This window comes from Hemiscyllium ocellatum, unplaced genomic scaffold (genome assembly GCF_020745735.1).
Source record: "Hemiscyllium ocellatum isolate sHemOce1 unplaced genomic scaffold, sHemOce1.pat.X.cur. scaffold_298_pat_ctg1, whole genome shotgun sequence".
Classification (NCBI taxonomy): Eukaryota; Metazoa; Chordata; class Chondrichthyes; order Orectolobiformes; family Hemiscylliidae; genus Hemiscyllium; species Hemiscyllium ocellatum.
Genome location: NW_026868271.1, coordinates 697,420 through 713,650, shown reverse-complemented (window position 1 = coordinate 713,650; position 16,231 = coordinate 697,420). Strand labels below are relative to the sequence as shown.

General features: G+C 45.5%; 1 long non-coding RNA gene across 1 annotated transcript in view; it reads right to left on the bottom strand.

Moving 5' to 3' along the window:
• Positions 1–10,144: 10,144 nt before the first annotated feature.
• The window catches only part of LOC132812778 (uncharacterized), a 41,480-nt gene continuing 35,393 nt past the window's right edge, over positions 10,145–16,231 (bottom strand). Inside the window, exon 6 of the long non-coding RNA XR_009643775.1 lies at positions 10,145–10,174. This is a non-coding gene — a long non-coding RNA (uncharacterized LOC132812778). The remainder of the gene's footprint in view (positions 10,175–16,231) is intronic.

The following is a 16,231-nucleotide window of genomic DNA, read 5'->3' as shown; positions in this document are numbered from 1 at the left end:
AATCGATTAATGGTCATCATTAGACTCTAAATTCACAAGTTTTTTTTTATTGAATTCAAATTCTCCATCGCTGCAGCAGGCTTTGAATCCAGGTCTCCAGAACACTATCTGGGGTTTATAGATTAACTGTCTCACGACAATACCACTCAGTCAAGTACTTCCCCAACTTCGCTGTCCATCTGCACAGAGTGACAAGATTTTCTGGTTCATCAAATCTGGTTATTCACATGTAAGTTGTCAAATGATTGCAGAAGTGGAATGTAGATTGGCAATTGACATCCATCTTCCGAACCATGTATTCTGGGGTTTGTTTCTGGTGATGATTGGAAGCACCAGCAGTCTTGTTAACTTTTGGGGATAAAAAGAGTTTCAATTAGCTTTCTGTTAAATGCATGGCTATCAATTCTATTTCACAACTCTCAGGCAGATTATTTCTTTTGAAGGGCTCTCCATCTCCCCAACCTCCTCCATCCTTACCCCCAAGAGTGCAATAATCTTATAGAGTCTCTTTATGACAATGAATGAGACAATCTGATCAGCTGCTTCTTTCCCTACTCCTATGTCAAAATTGGATCTCAAACTCCCCTTGCTGCTCAGGTGTGATCCTGCTCATTGTACAGTGTTTGCTCGTATTTCATGTCTTGGCCTATCAGTGTTCATGATACTGCATGTAGTATATGGGGCAAACAGTGTAAGAGTTTAGCTCTTCCCTTCCACCAACAGCAGTAGAATTGTACTCCAACAAAACTTACAGAAACATGGCCCATCATATCCCCCAATTTACCTCTTACCATCGAATCAGAGGATCACTCCTCGTTCAACTGAGAGAATTCAGGAGGGCATGCCAGTAACAGCAGCATGAACACCTAAAAATGAGGTGTTAACCTGATGAAGTTTCCAAAGAGGACTATCACTTGTGTGCCAAACAGCATAAGCGACAAGTGATAGACAGAGCGAAGCAATCCGGGAAACAACTGAACAGATCTAAGATCTGCAGTCCAGCCACACCCAGTTGTGAATGAAATCAGAGCACAGCTGGAGTTCTGAGGACAGTTCTCTTCAAGATATTAACAAACAAGAACATCAGACTGGATTAATTATCATAAAACTCAAGTCCTTTTGATATTCATATATTTACAATCAATGTTCAATTCACCAATGTAGCTGAAGGTAAAGACAATCTTGAAGTGATTGTAACAGTGGAGACATCTGAATACTTGATCAGCAAATTTAAGCCTGTTGTGTTTCGATAGTAATAATTTTAAAGAAATTTTAAAAGTAAGGTGACTTGAGTATAATGGAAGAAATGGATGGTGGGTAGCTGATAATGTTGTTTTAATCTGAAGTTAATTTAGGATTATTTAACAAATAAACACATGGTAGGGAATCCAAGACCCATGGAGTGCACACCCAGTTCCATGTGGGAAAACAGGATTCTTTTTTGTGAGAGAAACAACCACAAGAACACGGAGGTGACATGGGAAATTCAGAACACTCGTTTGACTGCGGTTAAAGTACTGACACACTTCTGATCCCCACATTCCAAGGTTGATGTGATCACACCACAGAGGGTACAGAGGAGATTGATCAGAATGTTTCTACAATTGGAGAATTTCTGCTCTGAGGAAAGGTTGGATAGGCTGGATGATTTCCGAGGAGGATGAGCTGAGATATAATTGAAGTGATAAAATGCTGAGGAATCCAGATTGAGTGGATAGGAAGGAGCTATTCTCTAACAGAGAGGTCAGAAACTGGAGGATTAGATTGAAACTATTCTCTGAAAGAAGGGGAGGGAGAATTCATTTCACTCGGAGATGGTGGGGAGCAGGAACTCACTGATGGGGTGGCAGAGGCAGTAACCAGCATCACATTAGAATAAAAGGACATGGATGTAACTGAGATGCTGGAGCAGGCAGGGCTGCGGACTAAAGTCTGCAGAATGTGATCATTGTGATTTATTTAACATTCTCCAATTTGAGAATTTATGAACATCATCCGACCTGAATTCCAAATGTCACAATAAATTGATCAGAAAGTTACAGCACAATTGAGGCCACTTGGCCAATCCTGCATGTCTTGGCTGCAATAGAATGACCCAGGCTTTTACAGCATTCTGTACTCACCAATGAGAGCAACAATTTCAGACTGTGAACTCTGCCCTCTATGTTGTTATAATCTGTTTTTTCAATGTATTTCTTTGACAGCTGCTCACCTTGTTTCCTGGTTTCTTTCCCCCTAACTCCATTCCCCATGGCCTTGAGGGACTACCATTTCTGCAATTTAATCTCTCCTGCCTTCCCCTGTGTGACACTGTCTTTTTGTTCTTGTCTCAACCCACCTTGCTCACAACCTGTTACATTTCTGATGGTTCCCAGACCTCCGTGACTTCACTGCGCCCCGAGTCACTGGCCCGAATTTTGAATTCTCTTCCTCATGAGATAATCGGAAATCTTTCTGGCTGCAGCATCTCTCCAGACTCTCTGGGCAATAAACAGCAATGTGACAATGAGCAGGGATCATCTGTTTTGATTTAATTGGGATTATAGCACTGCTGCTTCACAGCACCAGGTACAAGGTTGGAGTCCAGCCTTGGTCAACAGCCTATGTGAGTTTGCACATTCTGCTATGAGAGCCCCCTCCAGTGCTCTGGTTTCCTCCCACAGTTCAAAAAATGTGTGGTGAGGTGGATCAGTTGTGTGAAATTGTCCACAGTGTCCAGGATTGTGCAGACTCCGTGGGCAGCCATGGAAATGCAGTGTTACAAGGACGGAGTGCTCCAGGTGGGATGCTCTTTGAATGGTTGGTGGTTTGATGGGTCAATGCTCTCCTTCCACACTATCAGGATTCTATTCTATGATAGAGGATAAAGCAGGGCGTCCTTGGAGAAGGATCATGTGTTATGTATCAATGTTTCAATGTGTTTAGGTAGAGGTGGGCATCGCAGGGGATACAGTGCTTTATCTCCACCGCTGCCCCTCACCCCCAACTCTACTTTGATTTGGTCCCTTCCCACTCTGTCACATGGAATGGTTTGCTTTGCCCGTAATGGGCTTTGTTTGTAAATATTCAATTGGTTACACGGGTGGTTTCCTGCTGGTGATTATATATTAACAAAACCCAAAATGGCGTAATGATGAACGAGGGAAGGTTGCTCAGCTGTGTGTGATAACACTTCTGGGTCGGAGAAATTTGTGGGGGCGGGGGGGAGGAGAACACTTCACAGCTCACAGAATGAGAATTGAAAAGCAGTTAAATCAAACCAAAGGTTCAGACAGGGATTAAATATTTCCCTGGAGTTTGAATAACTGGAAAGTGATGGTGTCCGGGAATAGACAGGATTTTGTTTTACAGGACGTTTGAAATTCTTAAAAACTTAAGTCCAGATAGTTTCATTTCTTTTCTTTTATTTTTATTTATAGTGGAATAAATAGCTACAATATTTTTCAACCAAATTCACAAACCTTGTAAAAGACATATTTTAAAAATCCACCAAACCATCCCTCACTGAAAACTGATGTGGAGGTGCAATCTCCTGCAGAATCCCTGCCCACTCCTTCCGACCCAGGCTCCATGACTATATACATACCTGGGAGATAGTAGCGGGAGGCCATTCAGCCTTTCACTCCTGCTCCACCATTCAATGGGAAACAGCTGACCATCCATATCAGTCTCCTGTTCCTGCTGTGTTCTAATCCCCTTTCATGACTCTACCTCGAAGAACTATATCTAAGTCCTCCTTTGGTTCACTGCTTTTGTTCCAGTGACGTTGCTGTGTTACAGTGTGGGTGTAGGCAGGGGTAATGTGATGGTGCTGCCTCCTGGAGAATACAATCAGCATCCCTCATCATCCTGCAGTAACATCAACGGGTTTCAGCAACTAGAGATAGCAACCATTTCCAGGATATGGGCATCACTGGCTCAGCCAGCATTTATTCCCTATCTCCAGTTACCCTTGAGAAGATGGTAGTGAGCTGCTGTCTTGAACCATTCGCAGTCCATTTGGCATAGATAGACTGACAATGCTGGGAGGGAGAGTGTTGCAGGATTTTGGCAGAGTCATTCTCCATCTTTGGTTCTTTAAGCACTAGGCAAATTAATCACAATCTGCACATGATTTTTGAGATTTCAGTCTGCAAATCTTCACCGTCTAGCACCCTGTATAAAGGAATATGTACAGATGAGAAATTCAGAACAGACAATTCTAGTTTCTCTAGAATATCTTTTTCCCTTTCTTCCCCCAAAGCTGTAACCCTCCAGCCCACTTACTCTCTCCCACCATTCTGGCTCTGCTACTCCTGAGTGTACACCCTCCCCATTCTCATGGAGTTGTTGATAAACAGATCCATGCCACCACTTCCCATCCCTGGTTGGACTCTGCAACCTTTCTGGGTTCACTTCCTTTCCCTTCAGTTACTGCAAGTCAATAATGTAACAGCAGAATGAAACAAAAGGAAACAGAAAGGGAGGTGGCAGATCCTGGACAGAAGAGGAACCTTCAGTCTGGGAGAATAGGTCAGAGCCTTCTTTGTTCTCATTGGTCGGTTCCAGGGTTATGACTTTTGGAATGTAACTTGGTCCCATGTGGGTGTGGTGACACTTTAACCCCCCAACAGACCAATGCTACAAGCAAATACGTTCCTCCTCCAGACAATCACTGTGTGAAATACTTTCCACTAGTTACACCAAAGCACATGCTCCAAAACCCACCCACATTCTGCACGTGTGCAGTGCCACGTTTCCCCACAGACGTTTGGTCCCTGCCTCGGAATTTGGGAGTTGCAGTCCTCATGCAGCCACTGGAGCCCTGTCTCTGGAACGTGAATGAAAAGTGTGGGATGGAGGATGTTGTGTATCGGATCCCCTTTCAGACACACGGGACATGTGGGCCGTCACTGGGATTTACTGAGACATCCGCTTAGACAACCGGATTTCTGACGTGAGGAACATAGATTCAGCCAACTGGAGAATTGGGGGTTAATAAGGCGCAGTAGGTTTTAAGCAGAGGTGGCTCAGTGGCTAGCACTGCTGTCTCACAGCATCAGAGACCAGAGGTGACTGTGTGGAGTTTACCCATTCTCCCCATGTTTGCATGTTTTCGTGCAGTTCTCCAGTTTCCTCACACAGTCCAAAGATGTGCAGGTTAGGTGGATTGCCCATGCTAAATTGCTGAGTGTCCATGCACGTTAGCCATGGGAAATGCAATGTTACAGGGAACAAGTGGGTCTGAATGGGATGCTCATTATAGGGCTGGTGTGGACTCGATGGATGAATACTGTTTCTGCACTATAGGGACTCTATTCTATTCTCATGAAGAAGAATATACTTGTCTCAATGTGTTGTGAATCTATGGAATTCCCTGTTCAAAATGTGGTGGATGCCAGGATAATGAGCCAATTTGAAGAGATACAGATGTTGTATTTGCAATGAGATGAAGGGTGAGAGAGAGCAGGTGGGAACATCCAGCTGAGACCGAGGTGAGCTCAATCATCACCGTATTAAATGGTGGAGCTGGTTTGAAGGGCTGCATTGCCTCTCCTGTGCCCAGTGCTTATCTTCTTACGGTAATAACTGGAAAGCTGAATCCAAAAATCACTACCTTCACCAAGGAGATTTTCGGAAAATGACAGATAGTCGGGTGGATTAGCATTCCAATCTTAGATAGTAAGGACGCGTGTAGGAGATAATGATTTTGCAATTTTAAACTGAGGGGAGACAGGGATTTATGGTTTTAGACTGCGTAGTACATTCGCAGCATCCAGAGTTTTGAGAATATCTATCCTGTATTTTATTACAAAGCCAAGGCCACAGATGGAAAGCTGGAAGATTAGATCCACTCCAAGATCCAGTGCTTAAACAAAAGGAGACTACAATAGGATGAGGCAGGAGTTGGCTAACGTAGACTGGAAACAAAGACTTTATGGTGGGAAAGTTGACAGAGAGTGCGGGAATATCAAAGCAATTTTTTGAAATGCTCCGCAAAAGTATATATCAGGGAAAAGGAAGGACTGTAGGAAAAGGAGTCATCTGCCATGGGTGGCTCAGGAAATAAGAGAGTCTATCAAACTGAAATAGAATGCATACAAATTGCCAAAGTCCAAGGAGATTAGAAAAACTTTAAAGATCAACAGAAAGCTAGATGGGATTGGGAGAGAAAAGTGATGAGTAGCTATCCCCAGGGCCAGAATACCAGTTTACACTGCTCGAGGGGAACCTATCGTGTGGGGAACATATGGCCTCTGTAATTGCTGAAGCACTTCACTGTTACCATAGAGATAATCCTGATCAAGTTAAAATCACAGCACACTCCAAAAGCTTGTACTTGCAAATAATCCTGTTGGACTATAACCTGGTGATGTGTGGTTTTTAAACTTTGTCCACCCCACCACCGGCTCCTCCACATCAGAATCCTGATAGACAGCCCCACTGAAACTGAAGCGCCTGTCAGATACTTTAGGGATCCATAGGGGCGTGGGGGGAGGGGTGTGTGATTTAACCATAAAGTGCTGAACTGAACTAGACTTTCTAACTGCCGTTGCCATGGAAATAATACTGAGAGACAGTCTCTATTCAAAGTCACAAGCCACAAAGTTATAAGAATGGGAGTGGCACATCGGACAGGCGGGGAGTTACCTGATGCTGCCTGGAGGTGTTTTGCATGTACACTCTCCACATCAATAAAGACACAAAGAAGACCTCTAAGTTCTGCGCCGAGTTATTCCTATCCAGCAGGGTTCAGGAATATGAGTACACAGCAGTCAGTCTCACAGTGGAGGATACAAAGAGCATGGCAGTAATTGATCAGGAGACGTAGGAAGGTGACGACCTCGATAATAACCATTATCGTGAAAGTGTTAGAGCTGGGCAAGTTAATGGAGCTAAAGGTAGACAAGTCTCATTGCCCTGACGGAATACATCCCAAGATACCAACAGGGTTAGGGGGAGAAATAGCAAATGCACTTAGAGTCATAGCATCCTGCAGCAGAGACAGGCCCTTTGGCCCAAACTGGCCCATGCCGACCAGAATGTCCATCCACACTAACCCCATTTCCCTGCACTTGGCCCATCTGCTTCTGACCCTTTCCTATCCATGTATTTGTTCCAAATGTCTTTTACCTGTTGTTGAGTGTTCCTGCCTGAACCACTTCCACTGGCAGCTCAGTCCATATATATACCACCCTCTGGGTAAAACAGTTGCCCCTCAGCTTCCCTTTGTTTTTTTCTCCTCTAACCTTCAACTGATCCAATCAAGCCGTCCAATCCTTGGGTTCCTGGGAAAAAGACTGACTGCATTCACCTTATCCATGCCTCTCATAGTCTTATACACTTCTAGAACAGTACCCCCTCAGTTTCCTCTGCTCTAAACAAAAAAATCCTCGCTTGTCTAACCTCTCCCTATAACTCAGACCCCTGAGCCCTGACAACATCCTTGTAAATTGTTCTGCACTTTTTACAGTTTAATAACTGAAACCTACATTACATTCCTCATATTTCCAGTATTGCCCCACGGCGCTGGAACCGACAACGCCCATGGATTACAATCCATGATCGAGAATGAACTCCTTTACAACAATCCCATTTCCATAGTATTTCCCATGGTGCAGGTATCCTTGTGTCTTTCTGGTTGCATGGTTAATTAAAGACTTGTCCTTCTACAAAGCAAAGTTGTGGCTTAATTGTTCCTGGGAGATGTGCCATGATTTTTCAAACTTTCAAAAACAAATTAAATCTCTCTCCACACTCACCATGCTGACATGGACTTGGCTGTGTCTCAGTACTTTTGCAGTCACACTGATTTGAAATATTGGCCCACGGACAGAATACACACCTTTCCTTCCACATGAAAAGGCCAATGATATTCAGATTGGCACGGATCAAGTAACTATCAAAACTGAACATGAAGTTCAATTTGAATTTCTCATCTGCAAATCCACCCTTTCAGTACCAGACAACAGAGCACACAAGTTACCACCGTTAATACAGGATGGAAATTCATAAGACAATTGTAGTACTAACCTGCAGTTTCCTTGTTCCCCCAAAGCTTTAAACCTCAGTCTCACAATTTCTCTCTTCTGTGAGCTGAAATCCAAACCAATTCCCCCACTCCTTTCCTCCATACCCTGTTCTCTCACACTCTCTCTTCGAATTCAGTTTCCTAGCTCCTGATGAGAACCATCCTGCACACTCTGGCCAAGACCCATCTTACTAAAATGAGCCAAATTAGAACTCTAATTGCAGCCCCATCCTTGTCCCTTTCCATAACAACCCTGAATCTTCACAGAAAAGTTCTGATAACTTTTTGCAAAACGCTGCACCACTGATAGTCTGATCACATGTCAGGATAGCAAGAAAAAGGCCATTCCCCTGGGTCCTGATCCCAGAGGGAGGAAGCTGCCAATGACAGATGAATCCCTCACAACCACAGCCTCCTTCCCAGGCACTGTGCATACTCCCACAATTGCCCAGCACTGTGCCCATACACTGGTCTCCACTCCTACAGTACGTGCTCCTGATCATACAGGAGCCTGGGTGATTGACAGCAGCTGCTGCCCAATATATCAGAATCCCTACAGTATGGAAACTGGCCCTTCGGCCAAACAAGTCCATAATGACCCTCCAAACAGTAACTTATACAGACCCATGCCCTCTAACTAATATAATGGGCAATTTAGAATGGCCAGTTCAGCCATCCTGCACATCTTTGGATTGTGGGCAGAAACCGGAGCATTCGGAGAAAACCCGCTCAGACACGGGAAGAATGCACAAACTCAGGTTTTGGCCGGAATCGAACCAGAGTACTTGGTGCTGTGAGGCAGCAGTGCTAACCACTGAGCCATCTCTATGGACAGGAAGGGGCGGGGCTGGAGAACTATGGTAATGGGATTGTAAACAATGAATGAATGTGGAGGACACTGGGGGATGGACAGGTCAGTGAGGGACAGGAGCAGTGCAGCAGCAGGAGGGAATCCTGGACAAACTGAGCAATGGGAGAGTCTGACAGGAGATAAACTACAGGAAGGTTCTTTTTAGAGGCTCAGGCAGGGACAGCTGGGAGGCAGTATGGCTTGGTGGCTTGGGCACGTTTACTAATCAGCCTCTTCAAAGATGCTGTTACTCAACTCTGAGCCTGATCCTCCTAGTCCAGAGGTAAGGACACTTACACTATTTCCTGGTGGGCAAGGGATACAGGGACTGCTTTTCAAAAGGAACTTACCTGGGTTGCTGACATTAACAAGACTCAATACACAGTCACTGACAAAATGCTGGTGTACTTGAACTTCATCCAGAATATTAACACCTATAACTGGGCAACGCAGACCCCAATGTACAGAGTTAAATCCTGGATATTAATAACAGCTGTGTTCATGGGAAATGATACTTCATGATTTTGATTCAGTTTTTTTGAAGAAGTAACAAAGAGGATTGCTGAGGTCAGAGCATGGACATGATCTACATGAACTTCAGTAAGGCATTCGACAAGGTTCCTCATGGGAGACTGGTCAGCAAGGCTAGATCGTATGGAGTACAGAACTGGCTCGAACGTAGAAGGCAGCGGGTGCTTTTCAGGCTGGAGGCCTGAGACCAGTGGAGTGTCACAAGGATCGGTGCTGGATCCACTACTTTTCGCCATTTATATCAATGATTTGGATGTGAACATAAGAGGTATTGTTAGTAAGTTTGCAGATGACACCAAAATGGGAGGTGTAGTAGACAGTGAAAAAGATTACCTCCGGGTACAAGAGGATCTGGATCAGATGGGTGAATGGGCTGAGGAGTTCAATTTAGAAAAATGTGAGCTGCTGCATTTTGGAAAAGCAAACTTTAGCAGGACGTATACAGTTAATAGTAAGTTCCTGGGGAGTGCTGCTAAACAAAGAGACCTTGGAGTGCAGGCTCATACTTCCTTGAAAGTAGAGTAGCAAGTAGATAGAATAGTGAAGAAGGCAGTTTGTCTGCTAGCCTTTATTGGTCAGAGCATTGAGTATAGGGGTTGGGAGGTCATATTGCGGCTGTACAGGACATTGATTCGGTAACTTTTGTAACATTCCATGCAATTCTGGTCTCCTTCCGATCACATGGATGTTCTCAAACTTGAAATGGGTCAGAACAGAATTATAGGATTTTGCCAGGGTTGGATAGGCTGTTTTCCTTGGAGCATCAGAGGCTGAACGGTGACCTGAAAGAGACTTTTAAAATCAGGCCGGGCATGGATAGGGTAAATAGAGAAGATATTTTCCCTCCAGAGGGGGAGTACAGAACTAGGGGACTGGGAGGGGGTGGGCGGAGGAACAGAGAGGGTAGGTGGATCGAGACTGGTGGGACAGAAATGGGTGAGGACAGAAAGTAGGATTAGAGAGGAGGGGAACAGAGGGGGCGACTGACGGTTGGGGGGAGGGGGGTAACCGACAGAGAGGGGGAGCAGACCGAGGGGGTGCAACTGACATAGGGAGGGGGGGAAATGATGGGTGTGCAACCGACGGGGGAGTGACTGACAGAGAGGGGGAAAGACTGAGGGCGTGACAGACCGACAGATGGGGGGACAGAACGATGGGTGGCGGCGACAGGGGTGGTGGTGACCAACAAAGGGCTGGCGAGAGAGAGGGGGTAACAGACAGAGTGGGAGGAGACGGGGGAACACAGAGGGGGAAGATGGAGACTTATTTTATAGATCGACAACTCAACCCTGTCCCTGTTTTCTCCTCCTCAGCTTAATTCCGCCTGAAGGTCACAGAACAACTGCATAGTTTCTGGAAAGTAGAGTTTCAGGGAGATCAGGTGCTGAACGTGGCATTTGGAACATGCTGATCAATAAATGGACTCTGGTTCGATTCCACTGTCTGTGTGGTGTTTGCACATTCTTCCTGTGTGTCTGCGTGGACTTCCTCTGGGTGCTCTTAATTTCCTGCCACAATTTCAAAGACACGCAGGTTAGGTGGATTAGCTTTGGGTAATGGTAGGTTACAGAGTTAGGGTGGAATGCTGTTGCGATGGTTGGTATGGTCTCATGGGCCGAATGGCTTGCTTCCACATTGTAGGGATTCTGTCACTGAGCATAGGGATTAGGAGGTCACGTTGTGGCTGAGTAGGGTATTGGTGAGGCCAGTTTTAGAATACTTCATTCAATTGTAGTCTCCCCGATTTCAGAAAGATGTTATCAGAATAGGAGTCAACCTCTTAATAGCAAGTCCTTGGGAAGTGTTGACAAACAAACAGACCGTGCAGTGTAGGTTGATAGTTCCTTGAAAGTGTGGTTGAGGTAGACAGGTCAGTGAAGATGGTGTGCAGTATGCTAGCTGTTTTTGGGCAGTGCATTGAGTATAGGAGCTGGGAGATCATGTTTCGGTTGCACAGTTTATTTGCTTGGCCACTTTTGAAATGAAAATGTGTTGCTGGTTAAAACGCAGCAGGTCAGGCAGCATCCAAGGAGCAGGAAATTCGACGTTTCGGGCATAAGCCCTTCCTCAGGAACCAGCTTTAACCAGCAACACATTTTCAGTTCTGATCTCCAGCATCTGCAGACCTCACTTTTTACACTTTTGACACTTTTGAAATGCCCAGACTGCTTTCAATTCCAGTCTCCCTGCTATAGGAAAGATGCTGGGAAATTGCAAGAGTTCAGAAAAGTTTTACTAGGGTATTGCCAGTATTCGAACATTTGAACCATAGGGAGAGGCTGAATAGGCTGAGGCTATTTCCCTGCAGCACTGGACACTTTAGGTGGATTTATCGAACTTCATAAAATTATGAGGAGCAGTGATCGGGTGAATAGTCATGGTTTCTTTCTTTCCCAGGGCAGGGGAGTCCAAACGAATAATGTGAAGTTTTTTCCAAGGTGGAAATGACAAATTCTGGAGGAGAGGGGGAAAGTTTAAAGGATATGAAAACTGTAACAACTGCAGATTCTGTAAACCAGGAAGAGAAACAGAAGTTTCTGGAAAAGCTCAGCAGGTCTAGCAGCATCTGTGAAAAGAAATTAGAGTTAACGTATCTGAGGAAGGGTGACCAGACCCGAAACTTTAACTGATTTTTCTTCCCAGATGCTGCATTACCTGCTGAGCATTTCCAACAACATCTGTGCAAGTTTAAAGGGAGTTGTGTCAGACAAGTGTCTTGTGCAGATGTTGATAAGTGACTAGAATGTATTCTCCTGGGAGATGGGAAAAGCAGAAACAAACACAATTTAAGAGGCATTCGGACAGACACATAAGCAGGCATAGGTTATCAGGGATATGGATCATGTTACAGGCAGATGGAATTAGTTTGGGATGGCATTATGATCTGCACAGATACGGTGGGCTGATTACTCTGGTGCTGTAACTGTTATGCTTTCCGGGGGTAGAATGGTTTTTGAAGAAGTAACAAAAATGATTGTTGAGGGCAGACTGGTCGACATGATCAACGTGGACTTTAGTAAGGCATTCGGCAAGCTTTCTCATGGAGACTGGCCAGCAAGGTTAGGTCTCATGGAATAAAGCGGAAACCAGCTATTTGAGTACAGAACTGGCTCAAAAGTAGAAGACAGAGAGTGGTGGTGGAGGGATGCTTTTCAGACTGGAGGCCTGTGGAGTGTCACAAGGATTGGTGCTGTATCTACTATTTTCCGTCATTTATATCAATGATTTGAATGTAAACACAGGAGGTATTAGTAATTTTGCAGATGACGCCAAAATTGGAGGTTTAGTGGACAGTGAAAAAGATGACCAAGGCTGCAATGTTTCCTGCAGGTGTCACCATTTCAGATACTGCCCAACCTGCTGGGGATCTCCAGCACTTCTTGGTTTGGATGCAGGTTTCCACCATTTTGCTGAAGCACTTGGAGACAGAGAGCTGTACAGCTCCAGATTTTGTTGACTGATTCCTGGGATGTCAGGACTGATGGATGAAGAGGGACTCAATCCTCGTTTAATCCTCCTTTCCTTTGGTTTTCGGAGCCGCTGACTACATCACTAATATTCTACCTCCCACTCCCTGTTCTGAACCTGACCCATCTAACCTGACACTTTAGCTCCCATCCCCCTGCCAGACTAGTTAATACCTCACCAATGGAACTGGCAATAGCCCCCACCAGGAGATTTCTCCCAGCCCTGCCCAAGGGTAACCGGTCAGGCTGGTACAGGTCCCACCCAACCCAGAAACGCTCACAATGCAGAAAGAACCTAAACCCTTCTCTGGTACACCATTTCTCAAAGCACACATCCAGCTGATCTACCCTCATATTCCTGCTCTCACTAGCACATGGCACTGGGAGCAAGTCTGACATCATTTCATTTCAGGAGCTGCATTATAATGTGTCCCTGCTCTCCCAATATCCAGCTTTCAAACACTCATCCCTTTGTTTCATGCTGTCGTTGGTATTGATGTGTTCTCCAACCACGGGCTGTTTACCCTCCAGCTCCAGAATATCCTGTAGCTGCACCATGATATCGCGGATCCTATCATCAGGGAGATAACATACCATCCTGGATTCATGGCTGTGGCCATAGAAGTGCCTGTCTGTATCACTGACTATTGAATCCCCTGTCACTATCTTTCTTCCCGTTTTGGGCAGCAGAGCTATCTACGGTGTCATGAACCTGGCTGTTGCTGATTGCCTCTGAGACCAACACATACGCACACACCCACACGAATCCCAAGCGGTATACAGTATCTGTTTGGGAAGGGAATAACCACTGGAAACTCCTGCACTTCCTTCCTGAGCCTTTTACTTGATCTGATGGTCCCCCATTCCCTTTCTGCCTGTGTAACCCTCACCTGCAGTGTGACTAACTCACTGAACATGCTGTCCATAACATTCTCAGTATTGCAGATGCTCCACAGTGAGTCCACTCACAGCTCCAGGTCTGAAAAGCAGTTTCCCAGTAGCTGCTGATGGGCACATTTCCTGCACACATAGCCCATCAGGGACACTGGAAACATCCCTAATTTTCCCACATTGTACAAGAGGAGCACACCATGGGTCTGAGGTCTCCGGTCACACAGGCTCTCTAGATTCAGCTAGTTACTCCCATTTAGAGAATTTAAATGAGCGAGCAATCTTCCTACCCTTCAAACATTGTAATCAAAATCCCGTATTCTTTACTTAAGTTGATACGTTATACCTTAAAAACTGTTACAAAATTTCCACAGGTATCGCTTACAAACTGGCTGTTCCCTTTGGGACCATGTGAATTTCTGAATGGGCTGAAACAAAACGGAGTTTCAGCTTCACCTTCTCCCTGTTTACACCCAACTCCAAAACACTCATTGAGCCAAGCAGCCCTCACAGTGCAGCCCTGTCATTTTCATTGTCTGCTCACACCTACACTGCCCTCAGCCTCCTGTACTGTTCCAATACATCTCAATGGGAGCTCAGGAAAAGAATCTCATCTTTCAATTCAATCCTTTGTAGCCCCAGAGTCAACATGGACCTCAGCAGTTTCTGGGTGAACAGACAGTTGTTAGAATCTGGAACATTCCACCTAAAACGGTACTGGAATTTGTGTTTATAAGGAGCTGCAGGGAATTGAAAATAAGGAGTTTACAGGTTAGCATCATGAAGTGGGTGATTGGGACTAAATCTGACAGTCCCTATAAAGAGACGAAGTGCAACCTGGACAAATCTGTGCTCTCTCTCAGACAAAAACAGACCGAGCTTCCAGCTGCCTGCCATTTTAACACACGAGCCTGTTCCCTGGCCAACATCTGTCTCATTCTTAATGCAGTGTTCCAGGGAAGCTTGATGCAGAACACTCCAGAACATACCAAATGGCCCTGTATTTCAAGGACAGCAATTTCCCCTCCCATGAGGTCAACAATACCCTTCAGTGTATCTCCACCACTTCCTGCACCTCTGCTCTTGAACCCCACCCCTCCAACCGCAGCAAGGATAGAACCCCCAAGTCCCCGCTTTTCAGCCAGATACAACACATCATCCTCTGCCATTTCCACCACCGACAATCAGACCCCACCAACAGAGATATCTTTCCCTCCACACCCCTTTCAGCATTCCTCAGAGACCATTCCCTGTGACTTCCGCATTAGATCCATGCTCCCCACCAACCCATCCTCCACTCCCAACACCTTTGCCTGCCATTGCAAGAGGTGTGAAACCTGTGCCCACACCTTCCCCTCACCTCCATCCAAGACACCAGAGGTCCCTTCCACATCCAGCAGAGATTTTCCTGTACATTGAATAACCTCATCTATTGTGTTCATTGCTCTCTACAATGGGGAGACAGGACGCCAACTTGCAGAATGTTTCAGGGAACCTTTCTGGGAGACGTGCACCAATCAACCCCACTGTCCTGTGGTCAACCATTTCTACAACCCACCCTCTCACTCTGCCAAGGACATGCATGTCCTGGGCCACCTCCACCACAAAATCCTAGCTACATGACTCCTGGAGCAAGAATACCTCATCTTCTACCTTGGGACCCTTTAAGTACAGAATCAATGTTTCATCATTTCCCCTCCCCCCACCATATCCCAGATCCAGCCCTCCAACTCAGCACCACCCTCTTGAACAGTCCCACCTGTCCATCTTCCTTCTTAATTACCCACTCCACCCTCTCACCATTACCCTCCACCAGCATCTTCCTATCGCCTTCCCAACTACCTTCTCGCCAGCCCCACACACACATCCTATTATCTGTCAACCCTCTTTCCCACTCAGAATCCTGCTGAAGGGCTCAGGCCCAATATGTCAATTCTCCTGCTCCTTGGATACTGTCTGACCGGCTGTACTTCTCCTGCGCCAAACTTTAACGTAAGCTGGAAGAACAAACCTCATTTTGTACTTGGAGGACCCTTCAGGCCTCTGACCTTAAAACTGAATTCATTAATTTTAGGTCCTAAGTCTCCCACGTCCTTGCGCCCTAGTGCCCCACCCCACACACCAGGCCTTGTTATTACATAGCCTGCCATTACACATTACCTATGGTTAGTCACTAACAGTCTCCATTAACATCTATTCACTCTCCCCCAGCCAGATCATTATTCATTCCTTTGTCCAATTGCTGCTATATCTCTTTTTGGACTATATCACCACCTATCATTTACTCCTTAACCCCTACCTTCTGCATATAAACTGACATTTTTTCTCAGTGACATCAGTTCTGAGGAAGGGTCAGCGGATCCAAAATGTTAACTCTGATTTCTCTTCACAGGTGCTGCCAGACCTGCTGAGCTTTTCCAGTATATTCTGGTTGTTGTTTCTGATTTAAGCATCCACAGTTCTTTTGGTTTTCATTTACTG